At 44.4% G+C, this 13,118-nt stretch overlaps 27 non-coding genes across 27 annotated transcripts; all 27 read left to right on the top strand.

Annotated features, from left to right (window-relative positions):
- The first annotated feature begins 332 nt into the window (after positions 1–332).
- Positions 333–451, top strand: LOC134114287 (5S ribosomal RNA). The gene has a single exon (XR_009946653.1). It is a non-coding gene; the product is annotated as a 5S ribosomal RNA (ribosomal RNA).
- A 395-nt stretch (positions 452–846) lies between these two features.
- LOC134114564 (5S ribosomal RNA) lies at positions 847–965 on the top strand. Its single transcript, XR_009946931.1, has one exon. It is a non-coding gene; the product is annotated as a 5S ribosomal RNA (ribosomal RNA).
- A 344-nt stretch (positions 966–1,309) lies between these two features.
- LOC134115140 (5S ribosomal RNA) lies at positions 1,310–1,428 on the top strand. The gene has a single exon (XR_009947502.1). It is a non-coding gene; the product is annotated as a 5S ribosomal RNA (ribosomal RNA).
- A 339-nt stretch (positions 1,429–1,767) lies between these two features.
- Positions 1,768–1,886, top strand: LOC134114463 (5S ribosomal RNA). The gene has a single exon (XR_009946830.1). It is a non-coding gene; the product is annotated as a 5S ribosomal RNA (ribosomal RNA).
- Positions 1,887–2,281: 395 nt separating this feature from the next.
- Positions 2,282–2,400, top strand: LOC134114609 (5S ribosomal RNA). Its single transcript, XR_009946976.1, has one exon. It is a non-coding gene; the product is annotated as a 5S ribosomal RNA (ribosomal RNA).
- A 339-nt stretch (positions 2,401–2,739) lies between these two features.
- Positions 2,740–2,858, top strand: LOC134114366 (5S ribosomal RNA). The gene has a single exon (XR_009946732.1). It is a non-coding gene; the product is annotated as a 5S ribosomal RNA (ribosomal RNA).
- A 339-nt stretch (positions 2,859–3,197) lies between these two features.
- LOC134114286 (5S ribosomal RNA) lies at positions 3,198–3,316 on the top strand. The gene has a single exon (XR_009946652.1). It is a non-coding gene; the product is annotated as a 5S ribosomal RNA (ribosomal RNA).
- Positions 3,317–3,711: 395 nt separating this feature from the next.
- LOC134114642 (5S ribosomal RNA) lies at positions 3,712–3,830 on the top strand. The gene has a single exon (XR_009947009.1). It is a non-coding gene; the product is annotated as a 5S ribosomal RNA (ribosomal RNA).
- Positions 3,831–4,169: 339 nt separating this feature from the next.
- LOC134114365 (5S ribosomal RNA) lies at positions 4,170–4,288 on the top strand. The gene has a single exon (XR_009946731.1). It is a non-coding gene; the product is annotated as a 5S ribosomal RNA (ribosomal RNA).
- A 338-nt stretch (positions 4,289–4,626) lies between these two features.
- LOC134114285 (5S ribosomal RNA) lies at positions 4,627–4,745 on the top strand. The gene has a single exon (XR_009946651.1). It is a non-coding gene; the product is annotated as a 5S ribosomal RNA (ribosomal RNA).
- A 395-nt stretch (positions 4,746–5,140) lies between these two features.
- Positions 5,141–5,259, top strand: LOC134115129 (5S ribosomal RNA). Its single transcript, XR_009947491.1, has one exon. It is a non-coding gene; the product is annotated as a 5S ribosomal RNA (ribosomal RNA).
- Positions 5,260–5,601: 342 nt separating this feature from the next.
- On the top strand, positions 5,602–5,720 carry LOC134114583 (5S ribosomal RNA). The gene has a single exon (XR_009946950.1). It is a non-coding gene; the product is annotated as a 5S ribosomal RNA (ribosomal RNA).
- Positions 5,721–6,060: 340 nt separating this feature from the next.
- On the top strand, positions 6,061–6,179 carry LOC134114572 (5S ribosomal RNA). The gene has a single exon (XR_009946939.1). It is a non-coding gene; the product is annotated as a 5S ribosomal RNA (ribosomal RNA).
- Positions 6,180–6,576: 397 nt separating this feature from the next.
- Positions 6,577–6,695, top strand: LOC134114389 (5S ribosomal RNA). The gene has a single exon (XR_009946755.1). It is a non-coding gene; the product is annotated as a 5S ribosomal RNA (ribosomal RNA).
- Positions 6,696–7,039: 344 nt separating this feature from the next.
- Positions 7,040–7,158, top strand: LOC134115118 (5S ribosomal RNA). Its single transcript, XR_009947480.1, has one exon. It is a non-coding gene; the product is annotated as a 5S ribosomal RNA (ribosomal RNA).
- A 342-nt stretch (positions 7,159–7,500) lies between these two features.
- On the top strand, positions 7,501–7,619 carry LOC134115107 (5S ribosomal RNA). Its single transcript, XR_009947469.1, has one exon. It is a non-coding gene; the product is annotated as a 5S ribosomal RNA (ribosomal RNA).
- Positions 7,620–7,958: 339 nt separating this feature from the next.
- On the top strand, positions 7,959–8,077 carry LOC134114462 (5S ribosomal RNA). The gene has a single exon (XR_009946829.1). It is a non-coding gene; the product is annotated as a 5S ribosomal RNA (ribosomal RNA).
- Positions 8,078–8,472: 395 nt separating this feature from the next.
- Positions 8,473–8,591, top strand: LOC134114388 (5S ribosomal RNA). The gene has a single exon (XR_009946754.1). It is a non-coding gene; the product is annotated as a 5S ribosomal RNA (ribosomal RNA).
- Positions 8,592–8,935: 344 nt separating this feature from the next.
- LOC134115096 (5S ribosomal RNA) lies at positions 8,936–9,054 on the top strand. The gene has a single exon (XR_009947458.1). It is a non-coding gene; the product is annotated as a 5S ribosomal RNA (ribosomal RNA).
- Positions 9,055–9,398: 344 nt separating this feature from the next.
- LOC134115085 (5S ribosomal RNA) lies at positions 9,399–9,517 on the top strand. Its single transcript, XR_009947447.1, has one exon. It is a non-coding gene; the product is annotated as a 5S ribosomal RNA (ribosomal RNA).
- A 339-nt stretch (positions 9,518–9,856) lies between these two features.
- LOC134114461 (5S ribosomal RNA) lies at positions 9,857–9,975 on the top strand. Its single transcript, XR_009946828.1, has one exon. It is a non-coding gene; the product is annotated as a 5S ribosomal RNA (ribosomal RNA).
- A 344-nt stretch (positions 9,976–10,319) lies between these two features.
- Positions 10,320–10,438, top strand: LOC134115074 (5S ribosomal RNA). The gene has a single exon (XR_009947436.1). It is a non-coding gene; the product is annotated as a 5S ribosomal RNA (ribosomal RNA).
- Positions 10,439–10,777: 339 nt separating this feature from the next.
- LOC134114460 (5S ribosomal RNA) lies at positions 10,778–10,896 on the top strand. The gene has a single exon (XR_009946826.1). It is a non-coding gene; the product is annotated as a 5S ribosomal RNA (ribosomal RNA).
- A 395-nt stretch (positions 10,897–11,291) lies between these two features.
- Positions 11,292–11,410, top strand: LOC134114608 (5S ribosomal RNA). The gene has a single exon (XR_009946975.1). It is a non-coding gene; the product is annotated as a 5S ribosomal RNA (ribosomal RNA).
- A 339-nt stretch (positions 11,411–11,749) lies between these two features.
- On the top strand, positions 11,750–11,868 carry LOC134114364 (5S ribosomal RNA). Its single transcript, XR_009946730.1, has one exon. It is a non-coding gene; the product is annotated as a 5S ribosomal RNA (ribosomal RNA).
- Positions 11,869–12,207: 339 nt separating this feature from the next.
- On the top strand, positions 12,208–12,326 carry LOC134114284 (5S ribosomal RNA). The gene has a single exon (XR_009946650.1). It is a non-coding gene; the product is annotated as a 5S ribosomal RNA (ribosomal RNA).
- Positions 12,327–12,721: 395 nt separating this feature from the next.
- On the top strand, positions 12,722–12,840 carry LOC134114582 (5S ribosomal RNA). The gene has a single exon (XR_009946949.1). It is a non-coding gene; the product is annotated as a 5S ribosomal RNA (ribosomal RNA).
- The last annotated feature ends 278 nt before the right edge of the window (positions 12,841–13,118 follow it).

Raw genomic sequence — 13,118 nt, 5'->3', positions numbered from 1 at the left:
CTTCTCTCTCTGAAAGCCGCCCAGCGCCGTAAATTGTACACCTACACAATTCCAAAAAAAAATTCACATTGTAGAAGAGATGCAATAGGAAGAAGATGAAAGGTGGCTTACGTCCATACCATCGTCAGGCCATTTGAGGTGGCGGGGACTGCAATGGCCATCACCGATTGGCTGGGACCCCTGGGCGGGTCTTCTCTAGTCCATCCAATTTTCGGCATGGGATGTCACAGCCTTCTTTGCATACCCTTATTTAACCCACATAAAGAGGCCAACGGCAGGCGTATCATAATTCATTGACGCATTATAAAGGATTAGGAAAAAGATAAAAAGCAGCTTACGGCCATACCTCTCTGGTTCCGCCCGATCTCGTCTGATCTCGGAAGCTAAACAGAGCAGGGCCTGGTTAGTACCTGGATGGAAGACCGCCTGGGAATCCCAGGTGCCGTAAGCTTTTTCACTTCTCTCTCCGAAAGCCGCCGAGCGCCGCAGATTGTACACCTACAAATTACAAAAAGAATATCACATTGTTGAAGAGATGCCTGTTTAGTGTTGTTTTAACGTTGGATATGAAAGGAAATTAGACAATATTATCCAAAATGATTCCGTTTCATGATTGCTAAATTAGTGTTGATCAACATTTACGATTGGCATACTATTGTTTGTAATTTAGCCGTTGAAATACAGGTGCTAACCCAACATGTTAGAATTGCCAGTGAAGAAAAGTAAAGTTACCTTCAGGCTTTAGGAACCTCTCTTGCCAATGCTAAGAACTGCTTCAATTTTAGAAAAAGAAACTTCTGATTATCTTTGACACGTTTTAAAGGATTAGGAAAAAGATGGAAAGCAGCTTACGGCCATACCTCTCTGGTTCCGCCCGATCTCGTCTGATCTCGGAAGCTAAGCAGAGCAAGGCCTGGTTAGTACCTGGATGGAAGACCGCCTGGGAATCCCAGGTGCCGTAAGCTTTTTCACTTCTCTCTCCGAAAGCCGCCCAGCGCCGTAGATTGTACACCTGTTTTAAAGTTGGATATGAAAGGAAATTAGACAATATTATCCAAAATGATTCCGTTTCATGATTGCTAAATTAGTGTTGATCAACATTTACGATTGGCATACTATTGTTTGTAATTTAGCCGTTGAAATACAGGTGCTAACCCAACATGTTAGAATTGCCAGTGAAGAAAAGTAAAGTTACCTTCAGGCTTTAGGAACCTCTCTTGCCAATGCTAAGAACTGCTTCAATTTTAGAAAAAGAAACTTCTGATTATCGTTGACACGTTTTAAAGGATTAGGAAAAAGATGAAAAGCAGCTTACGGCCATACCTCTCTGGTTCCGCCCGATCTCGTCTGATCTCGGAAGCTAAGCAGAGCAGGGCCTGGTTAGTACCTGGATGGAAGACCGCCTGGGAATCCCAGGTGCCGTAAGCTTTTTCAATTCTCTCTCTGAAAGCCGCCCAGCGCCGTAAATTGTACACCTACACAATTGTAAAAAAAAATTCACATTGTAGAAGAGATGCAATAGGAAGAAGATGTAAGGTGGCTTACGTCCATACCATCGTCAGGCCATTTGAGGTGGCGGGGACTGCAATGGCCATTCACCGATTGGCTGGGACCCCTGGGCGGGTCTTCTCTAGTCCATCCAATTTTCGGCATGGGATGTCACAGCCTTCTTTGCATACCCTTATTTAACCCACACAAAGATGCCAGCTGCAGGCGTGTCATAATTCATTGACGCATTATAAAGGATTAGGAAAAAGATAAAAAGCAGCTTACGGCCATACCTCTCTGGTTCCGCCCGATCTCGTCTGCTCTCGGAAGCTAAGCAGAGCAGGGCCTGGTTAGTACCTGGATGGAAGACCGCCTGGGAATCCCAGGTGCCGTAAGCTTTTTCACTTCTCTCTCCGAAAGCCGCCGAGCGCCGCAGATTGTACACCTACAAATTACAAAAAGAATATCACATTGTTGAAGAGATGCATGTTTAGTGTTGTTTTAACGTTGGATATGAAAGGAAATTAGACAATATTATCCAAAATGATTCCGTTTCATGATTGCTAAATTAGTGTTGATCAACATTTACGATTGGCATACTATTGTTTGTAATTTAGCCGTTGAAATACAGGTGCTAACCAAACATGTTAGAATTGCCAGTGAAGAAAAGTAAAGTTACCTTCAGGTTTTAGGAACCTCTCTTGCCAATGCTAAGAACTGCTTCAATTTTAGAAAAAGAAACTTCTGATTATCTTTGACACGTTTTAAAGGATTAGGAAAAAGATGAAAAGCAGCTTATGGCCATACCTCTCTGGTTCCGCCCGATCTCGTCTGCTCTCGGAAGCTAAGCAGAGCAGGGCCTGGTTAGTACCTGGATGGAAGACCGCCTGGGAATCCCAGGTGCCGTAAGCTTTTTCACTTCTCTCTCCGAAAGCCGCCCAGCGCCGCAGATTGTACACCTACACAATTGTAAAAAGCATTTCACATTGTAGAAGAGATGCAATAGGAAGAAGATGAAAGGTGGCTTACGTCCATACCATCGTCAGGCCATTTGAGGTGGCGGGGACTGCAATGGCCATCCACCGATTGGCTGGGACTCCTGGGCGGGTCTTCTCTAGTCCATCCAATTTTCGGCATAGGATGTCACAGCCTTCTTTGCATACCCTTATTTAACCCACACAAAGATGCCAACGGCAGGCGTGACATAATTTTTTGACGCATTATAAAGGATTAGGAAAAAGATAAAGAGCAGCTTACGGCCATACCTCTCTGGTTGCGCCCGATCTCGTCTGATCTCGGAAGCTAAGCAGAGCAGGGCCTGGTTAGTACCTGGATGGAAGACCGCCTGGGAATCCCAGATGCCGTAAGCTTTTTCACTTCTCTCTCTGAAAGCCGCCCAGCGCCGTAAATTGTACACCTACACAATTCCAAAAAAAAATTCACATTGTAGAAGAGATGCAATAGGAAGAAGATGAAAGGTGGCTTACGTCCATACCATCGTCAGGCCATTTGAGGTGGCGGGGACTGCAATGGCCATTCACCGATTGGCTGGGACCCCTGGGCGGGTCTTCTCTAGTCCATCCAATTTTCGGCATGGGATGTCACAGCCTTCTTTGCATACCCTTATTTAACCCACACAAAGATGCCAACGGCAGGCGTATCATAATTCATTGACGCATTATAAAGGATTAGGAAAAAGATAAAAAGCAGCTTACGGCCATACCTCTCTGGTTCCGCCCGATCTCGTCTGATCTCGGAAGCTAAACAGAGCAGGGCCTGGTTAGTACCTGGATGGAAGACCGCCTGGGAATCCCAGGTGCCGTAAGCTTTTTCACTTCTCTCTCCGAAAGCCGCCGAGCGCCGCAGATTGTACACCTACAAATTACAAAAAGAATATCACATTGTTGAAGAGATGCATGTTTAGTGTTGTTTTAACGTTGGATATGAAAGGAAATTAGACAATATTATCCAAAATGATTCCGTTTCATGATTGCTAAATTAGTGTTGATCAACATTTACGATTGGCATACTATTGTTTGTAATTTAGCCGTTGAAATACAGGTGCTAACCCAACATGTTAGAATTGCCAGTGAAGAAAAGTAAAGTTACCTTCAGGCTTTAGGAACCTCTCTTGCCAATGCTAAGAACTGCTTCAATTTTAGAAAAAGAAACTTCTGATTATCTTTGACACGTTTTAAAGGATTAGGAAAAAGATGAAAAGCAGCTTATGGCCATACCTCTCTGGTTCCGCCCGATCTCGTCTGCTCTCGGAAGCTAAGCAGAGCAGGGCCTGGTTAGTACCTGGATGGAAGACCGCCTGGGAATCCCAGGTGCCATAAGCTTTTTCACTTCTCTCTCCGAAAGCCGCCCAGCGCCGCAGATTGTACACCTACACAATTGTAAAAAGCATTTCACATTGTAGAAGAGATGCAATAGGAAGAAGATGAAAGGTGGCTTACGTCCATACCATCGTCAGGCCATTTGAGGTGGCGGGGACTGCAATGGCCATCCACCGATTGGCTGGGACTCCTGGGCGGGTCTTCTCTAGTCCATCCAATTTTCGGCATAGGATGTCACAGCCTTCTTTGCATACCCTTATTTAACCCACACAAAGATGCCAACGGCAGGCGTGACATAATTTTTTGACGCATTATAAAGGATTAGGAAAAAGATAAAGAGCAGCTTACGGCCATACCTCTCTGGTTGCGCCCGATCTCGTCTGATCTCGGAAGCTAAGCAGAGCAGGGCCTGGTTAGTACCTGGATGGAAGACCGCCTGGGAATCCCAGATGCCGTAAGCTTTTTCACTTCTCTCTCTGAAAGCCGCCCAGCGCCGTAAATTGTACACCTACACAATTCCAAAAAAAAATTCACATTGTAGAAGAGATGCAATAGGAAGAAGATGAAAGGTGGCTTACGTCCATACCATCGTCAGGCCATTTGAGGTGGCGGGGACTGCAATGGCCATCACCGATTGGCTGGGACCCCTGGGCGGGTCTTCTCTAGTCCATCCAATTTTCGGCATGGGATGTCACAGCCTTCTTTGCATACCCTTATTTAACCCACATAAAGAGGCCAACGGCAGGCGTATCATAATTCATTGACGCATTATAAAGGATTAGGAAAAAGATAAAAAGCAGCTTACGGCCATACCTCTCTGGTTCCGCCCGATCTCGTCTGATCTCGGAAGCTAAACAGAGCAGGGCCTGGTTAGTACCTGGATGGAAGACCGCCTGGGAATCCCAGGTGCCGTAAGCTTTTTCACTTCTCTCTCCGAAAGCCGCCGAGCGCCGCAGATTGTACACCTACAAATTACAAAAAGAATATCACATTGTTGAAGAGATGCCTGTTTAGTGTTGTTTTAACGTTGGATATGAAAGGAAATTAGACAATATTATCCAAAATGATTCCGTTTCATGATTGCTAAATTAGTGTTGATCAACATTTACGATTGGCATACTATTGTTTGTAATTTAGCCGTTGAAATACAGGTGCTAACCCAACATGTTAGAATTGCCAGTGAAGAAAAGTAAAGTTACCTTCAGGCTTTAGGAACCTCTCTTGCCAATGCTAAGAACTGCTTCAATTTTAGAAAAAGAAACTTCTGATTATCTTTGACACGTTTTAAAGGATTAGGAAAAAGATTAAAAGCAGCTTACGGCCATACCTCTCTGGTTCCGCCCGATCTCGTCTGATCTCGGAAGCTAAGCAGAGCAGGGCCTGGTTAGTACCTGGATGGAAGACCGCCTGGGAATCCCAGGTGCCGTAAGCTTTTTCACTTCTCTCTGAAAGCCGCCCAGCGCCGTAGATTGTACACCTGTTTTAAAGTTGGATATGAAAGGAAATTAGACAATATTATCCAAAATGATTCCGTTTCATGATTGCTAAATTAGTGTTGATCAACATTTACGATTGGCATACTATTGTTTGTAATTTAGCCGTTGAAATACAGGTGCTAACCCAACATGTTAGAATTGCCAGTGAAGAAAAGTAAAGTTACCTTCAGGCTTTAGGAACCTCTCTTGCCAATGCTAAGAACTGCTTCAATTTTAGAAAAAGAAACTTCTGATTATCTTTGACACGTTTTAAAGGATTAGGAAAAAGATGGAAAGCAGCTTACGGCCATACCTCTCTGGTTCCGCCCGATCTCGTCTGATCTCGGAAGCTAAGCAGAGCAGGGCATGGTTAGTACCTGGATGGAAGACCGCCTGGGAATCCCAGGTGCCGTAAGCTTTTTCACTTCTCTCTCTGAAAGCCGCCCAGCGCCGTAAATTGTACACCTACACAATTCCAAAAAAAAAATTCACATTGTAGAAGAGATGCAATAGGAAGAAGATGAAAGGTGGCTTACGTCCATACCATCGTCAGGCCATTTGAGGTGGCGGGGACTGCAATGGCCATTCACCGATTGGCTGGGACCCCTAGGCGGGTCTTCTCTAGTCCATCCAATTTTCGGCATGGGATGTCACAGCCTTCTTTGCATACCCTTATTTAACCCACACAAAGATGCCAACGGCAGGCGTATCATAATTCATTGACGCATTATAAAGGATTAGGAAAAAGATAAAAAGCAGCTTACGGCCATACCTCTCTGGTTCCGCCCGATCTCGTCTGATCTCGGAAGCTAAACAGAGCAGGGCCTGGTTAGTACCTGGATGGAAGACTGCCTGGGAATCCCAGGTGCCGTAAGCTTTTTCACTTCTCTCTCCGAAAGCCGCCGAGCGCCGCAGATTGTACACCTACAAATTACAAAAAGAATATCACATTGTTGAAGAGATGCCTGTTTAGTGTTGTTTTAACGTTGGATATGAAAGGAAATTAGACAATATTATCCAAAATGATTCCGTTTCATGATTGCTAAATTAGTGTTGATCAACATTTACGATTGGCATACTTTTGTTTGTAATTTAGCCGTTGAAATACAGGTGCTAACCCAACTTGTTAGAATTGCCAGTGAAGAAAAGTAAAGTTACCTTCAGGTTTTAGGAACTTCTCTTGCCAATCCTAAGAACTGCTTCAATTTTAGAAAAAGAAACTCTTCTGATTATCTTTGACACGTTTTAAAGGATTAGGAAAAAGATAAAAAGCAGCTTACGGCCATACCTCTCTGGTTCCGCCCGATCTCGTCTGATCTCGGAAGCTAAGCAGAGCAGGGCCTGGTTAGTACCTGTATGGAAGACCGCCTGGGAATCCCAGGTGCCGTAAGCTTTTTCACTTCTCTCTCCGAAAGCCGCCCAGCGCCGTAGATTGTACACCTGTTTTAAAGTTGGATATGAAAGGAAATTAGACAATATTATCCAAAATGATTCCGTTTCATGATTGCTAAATTAGTGTTGATCAACATTTACGATTGGCATACTATTGTTTGTAATTTAGCCGTTGAAATACAGGTGCTAACCCAACATGTTAGAATTGCCAGTGAAGAAAAGTAAAGTTACCTTCAGGCTTTAGGAACCTCTCTTGCCAATGCTAAGAACTGCTTCAATTTTAGAAAAAGAAACTTCTGATTATCTTTGACACGTTTTAAAGGATTAGGAAAAAGATGGAAAGCAGCTTACGGCCATACCTCTCTGGTTCCGCCCGATCTCGTCTGATCTCGGAAGCTAAGCAGAGCAGGGCCTGGTTAGTACCTGGATGGAAGACCGCCTGGGAATCCCAGGTGCCGTAAGCTTTTTCACTTCTCTCTGAAAGCCGCCCAGCGCCGTAGATTGTACACCTGTTTTAAAGTTGGATATGAAAGGAAATTAGACAATATTATCCAAAATGATTCCGTTTCATGATTGCTAAATTAGTGTTGATCAACATTTACGATTGGCATACTATTGTTTGTAATTTAGCCGTTGAAATACAGGTGCTAACCCAACATGTTAGAATTGCCAGTGAAGAAAAGTAAAGTTACCTTCAGGCTTTAGGAACCTCTCTTGCCAATGCTAAGAACTGCTTCAATTTTAGAAAAAGAAACTTCTGATTATCGTTGACACGTTTTAAAGGATTAGGAAAAAGATGAAAAGCAGCTTACGGCCATACCTCTCTGGTTCCGCCCGATCTCGTCTGATCTCGGAAGCTAAGCAGAGCAGGGCCTGGTTAGTACCTGGATGGAAGACCGCCTGGGAATCCCAGGTGCCGTAAGCTTTTTCAATTCTCTCTCTGAAAGCCGCCCAGCGCCGTAAATTGTACACCTACACAATTGTAAAAAAAAATTCACATTGTAGAAGAGATGCAATAGGAAGAAGATGTAAGGTGGCTTACGTCCATACCATCGTCAGGCCATTTGAGGTGGCGGGGACTGCAATGGCCATTCACCGATTGGCTGGGACCCCTGGGCGGGTCTTCTCTAGTCCATCCAATTTTCGGCATGGGATGTCACAGCCTTCTTTGCATACCCTTATTTAACCCACACAAAGATGCCAGCTGCAGGCGTGTCATAATTCATTGACGCATTATAAAGGATTAGGAAAAAGATAAAAAGCAGCTTACGGCCATACCTCTCTGGTTCCGCCCGATCTCGTCTGCTCTCGGAAGCTAAGCAGAGCAGGGCCTGGTTAGTACCTGGATGGAAGACCGCCTGGGAATCCCAGGTGCCGTAAGCTTTTTCACTTCTCTCTCCGAAAGCCGCCGAGCGCCGCAGATTGTACACCTACAAATTACAAAAAGAATATCACATTGTTGAAGAGATGCATGTTTAGTGTTGTTTTAACGTTGGATATGAAAGGAAATTAGACAATATTATCCAAAATGATTCCGTTTCATGATTGCTAAATTAGTGTTGATCAACATTTACGATTGGCATACTATTGTTTGTAATTTAGCCGTTGAAATACAGGTGCTAACCCAACTTGTTAGAATTGCCAGTGAAGAAAAGTAAAGTTACCTTCAGGTTTTAGGAACCTCTCTTGCCAATCCTAAGAACTGCTTCAATTTTAGAAAAAGAAACTTCTGATTATCTTTGACACGTTTTAAAGGATTAGGAAAAAGATAAAAAGCAGCTTACGGCCATACCTCTCTGGTTCCGCCCGATCTCGTCTGATCTCGGAAGCTAAGCAGAGCAGGGCCTGGTTAGTACCTGTATGGAAGACCGCCTGGGAATCCCAGGTGCCGTAAGCTTTTTCACTTCTCTCTCCGAAAGCCGCCCAGCGCCGTAGATTGTACACCTGTTTTAAAGTTGGATATGAAAGGAAATTAGACAATATTATCCAAAATGATTCCGTTTCATGATTGCTAAATTAGTGTTGATCAACATTTACGATTGGCATACTATTGTTTGTAATTTAGCCGTTGAAATACAGGTGCTAACCCAACATGTTAGAATTGCCAGTGAAGAAAAGTAAAGTTACCTTCAGGCTTTAGGAACCTCTCTTGCCAATGCTAAGAACTGCTTCAATTTTAGAAAAAGAAACTTCTGATTATCTTTGACACGTTTTAAAGGATTAGGAAAAAGATGAAAAGCAGCTTACGGCCATACCTCTCTGGTTCCGCCCGATCTCGTCTGATCTCGGAAGCTAAGCAGAGCAGGGCCTGGTTAGTACCTGGATGGAAGACCGCCTGGGAATCCCAGGTGCCGTAAGCTTTTTCACTTCTCTCTCCGAAAGCCGCCCAGCGCCGTAGATTGTACACCTGTTTTAAAGTTGGATATGAAAGGAAATTAGACAATATTATCCAAAATGATTCCGTTTCATGATTGCTAAATTAGTGTTGATCAACATTTACGATTGGCATACTATTGTTTGTAATTTAGCCGTTGAAATACAGGTGCTAACCCAACATGTTAGAATTGCCAGTGAAGAAAAGTAAAGTTACCTTCAGGCTTTAGGAACCTCTCTTGCCAATGCTAAGAACTGCTTCAATTTTAGAAAAAGAAACTTCTGATTATCGTTGACACGTTTTAAAGGATTAGGAAAAAGATGAAAAGCAGCTTACGGCCATACCTCTCTGGTTCCGCCCGATCTCGTCTGATCTCGGAAGCTAAGCAGAGCAGGGCCTGGTTAGTACCTGGATGGAAGACCGCCTGGGAATCCCAGGTGCCGTAAGCTTTTTCAATTCTCTCTCTGAAAGCCGCCCAGCGCCGTAAATTGTACACCTACACAATTGTAAAAAAAAATTCACATTGTAGAAGAGATGCAATAGGAAGAAGATGTAAGGTGGCTTACGTCCATACCATCGTCAGGCCATTTGAGGTGGCGGGGACTGCAATGGCCATTCACCGATTGGCTGGGACCCCTGGGCGGGTCTTCTCTAGTCCATCCAATTTTCGGCATGGGATGTCACAGCCTTCTTTGCATACCCTTATTTAACCCACACAAAGATGCCAGCTGCAGGCGTGTCATAATTCATTGACGCATTATAAAGGATTAGGAAAAAGATAAAAAGCAGCTTACGGCCATACCTCTCTGGTTCCGCCCGATCTCGTCTGCTCTCGGAAGCTAAGCAGAGCAGGGCCTGGTTAGTACCTGGATGGAAGACCGCCTGGGAATCCCAGGTGCCGTAAGCTTTTTCACTTCTCTCTCCGAAAGCCGCCCAGCGCCGTAGATTGTACACCTGTTTTAAAGTTGGATATGAAAGGAAATTAGACAATATTATCCAAAATGATTCCGTTTCATGATTGCTAAATTAGTGTTGATCAACATTTACGATTGGCATACTATTGTTTGTAATTTAGCCGTTGAAATACAGGTGCTAACCCAACATGTTAGAATTGCCAGTGAAGAAAAGTAAAGTTACCTTCAGGCTTTAGGAACCTCTCTTGCCAATGCTAAGAACTGCTTCAATTTTAGAAAAAGAAACTTCTGATTATCGTTGACACGTTTTAAAGGATTAGGAAAAAGATGAAAAGCAGCTTACGGCCATACCTCTCTGGTTCCGCCCGATCTCGTCTGATCTCGGAAGCTAAGCAGAGCAGGGCCTGGTTAGTACCTGGATGGAAGACCGCCTGGGAATCCCAGGTGCCGTAAGCTTTTTCAATTCTCTCTCTGAAAGCCGCCCAGCGCCGTAAATTGTACACCTACACAATTGTAAAAAAAAATTCACATTGTAGAAGAGATGCAATAGGAAGAAGATGTAAGGTGGCTTACGTCCATACCATCGTCAGGCCATTTGAGGTGGCGGGGACTGCAATGGCCATTCACCGATTGGCTGGGACCCCTGGGCGGGTCTTCTCTAGTCCATCCAATTTTCGGCATGGGATGTCACAGCCTTCTTTGCATACCCTTATTTAACCCACACAAAGATGCCAGCTGCAGGCGTGTCATAATTCATTGACGCATTATAAAGGATTAGGAAAAAGATAAAAAGCAGCTTACGGCCATACCTCTCTGGTTCCGCCCGATCTCGTCTGCTCTCGGAAGCTAAGCAGAGCAGGGCCTGGTTAGTACCTGGATGGAAGACCGCCTGGGAATCCCAGGTGCCGTAAGCTTTTTCACTTCTCTCTCCGAAAGCCGCCGAGCGCCGCAGATTGTACACCTACAAATTACAAAAAGAATATCACATTGTTGAAGAGATGCATGTTTAGTGTTGTTTTAACGTTGGATATGAAAGGAAATTAGACAATATTATCCAAAATGATTCCGTTTCATGATTGCTAAATTAGTGTTGATCAACATTTACGATTGGCATACTATTGTTTGTAATTTAGCCGTTGAAATACAGGTGCTAACCAAACATGTTAGAATTGCCAGTGAAGAAAAGTAAAGTTACCTTCAGGTTTTAGGAACCTCTCTTGCCAATGCTAAGAACTGCTTCAATTTTAGAAAAAGAAACTTCTGATTATCTTTGACACGTTTTAAAGGATTAGGAAAAAGATGAAAAGCAGCTTATGGCCATACCTCTCTGGTTCCGCCCGATCTCGTCTGCTCTCGGAAGCTAAGCAGAGCAGGGCCTGGTTAGTACCTGGATGGAAGACCGCCTGGGAATCCCAGGTGCCGTAAGCTTTTTCACTTCTCTCTCCGAAAGCCGCCCAGCGCCGCAGATTGTACACCTACACAATTGTAAAAAGCATTTCACATTGTAGAAGAGATGCAATAGGAAGAAGATGAAAGGTGGCTTACGTCCATACCATCGTCAGGCCATTTGAGGTGGCGGGGACTGCAATGGCCATCCACCGATTGGCTGGGACTCCTGGGCGGGTCTTCTCTAGTCCATCCAATTTTCGGCATAGGATGTCACAGCCTTCTTTGCATACCCTTATTTAACCCACACAAAGATGCCAACGGCAGGCGTGACATAATTTTTTGACGCATTATAAAGGATTAGGAAAAAGATAAAGAGCAGCTTACGGCCATACCTCTCTGGTTGCGCCCGATCTCGTCTGATCTCGGAAGCTAAGCAGAGCAGGGCCTGGTTAGTACCTGGATGGAAGACCGCCTGGGAATCCCAGATGCCGTAAGCTTTTTCACTTCTCTCTCTGAAAGCCGCCCAGCGCCGTAAATTGTACACCTACACAATTCCAAAAAAAAATTCACATTGTAGAAGAGATGCAATAGGAAGAAGATGAAAGGTGGCTTACGTCCATACCATCGTCAGGCCATTTGAGGTGGCGGGGACTGCAATGGCCATTCACCGATTGGCTGGGACCCCTGGGCGGGTCTTCTCTAGTCCATCCAATTTTCGGCATGGGATGTCACAGCCTTCTTTGCATACCCTTATTTAACCCACACAAAGATGCCAACGGCAGGCGTATCATAATTCATTGACGCATTATAAAGGATTAGGAAAAAGATAAAAAGCAGCTTACGGCCATACCTCTCTGGTTCCGCCCGATCTCGTCTGATCTCGGAAGCTAAACAGAGCAGGGCCTGGTTAGTACCTGGATGGAAGACCGCCTGGGAATCCCAGGTGCCGTAAGCTTTTTCACTTCTCTCTCCGAAAGCCGCCGAGCGCCGCAGATTGTACACCTACAAATTACAAAAAGAATATCACATTGTTGAAGAGATGCATGTTTAGTGTTGTTTTAACGTTGGATATGAAAGGAAATTAGACAATATTATCCAAAATGATTCCGTTTCATGATTGCTAAATTAGTGTTGATCAACATTTACGATTGGCATACTTTTGTTTGTAATTTAGCCGTTGAAATACAGGTGCTAACCCAACTTGTTAGAATTGCCAGTGAAGAAAAGTAAAGTTACCTTCAGGTTTTAGGAACTTCTCTTGCCAATGCTAAGAACTGCTTCAATTTTAGAAAAAGAAACTTCTGATTATCTTTGACACGTTTTAAAGGATTAGGAAAAAGATGGAAAGCAGCTTACGGCCATACCTCTCTGGTTCCGCCCGATCTCGTCTGATCTCGGAAGCTAAGCAGAGCAGGGCATGGTTAGTACCTGGATGGAAGACCGCCTGGGAATCCCAGGTGCCGTAAGCTTTTTCACTTCTCTCTCTGAAAGCCGCCCAGCGCCGTAAATTGTACACCTACACAATTCCAAAAAAAAAATTCACATTGTAGAAGAGATGCAATAGGAAGAAGATGAAAGGTGGCTTACGTCCATACCATCGTCAGGCCATTTGAGGTGGCGGGGACTGCAATGGCCATTCACCGATTGGCTGGGACCCCTAGGCGGGTCTTCTCTAGTCCATCCAATTTTCGGCATGGGATGTCACAGCCTTCTTTGCATACCCTTATTTAACCCACACAAAGATGCC

Source organism: Pungitius pungitius, unplaced genomic scaffold, assembly GCF_949316345.1.
Source record: "Pungitius pungitius unplaced genomic scaffold, fPunPun2.1 scaffold_34, whole genome shotgun sequence".
Lineage (NCBI taxonomy): Eukaryota > Metazoa > Chordata > Actinopteri > Perciformes > Gasterosteidae > Pungitius > Pungitius pungitius.
Note: the sequence above shows the minus strand (reverse complement) of the source record. Positions and strands in the feature narration are given on the sequence as shown.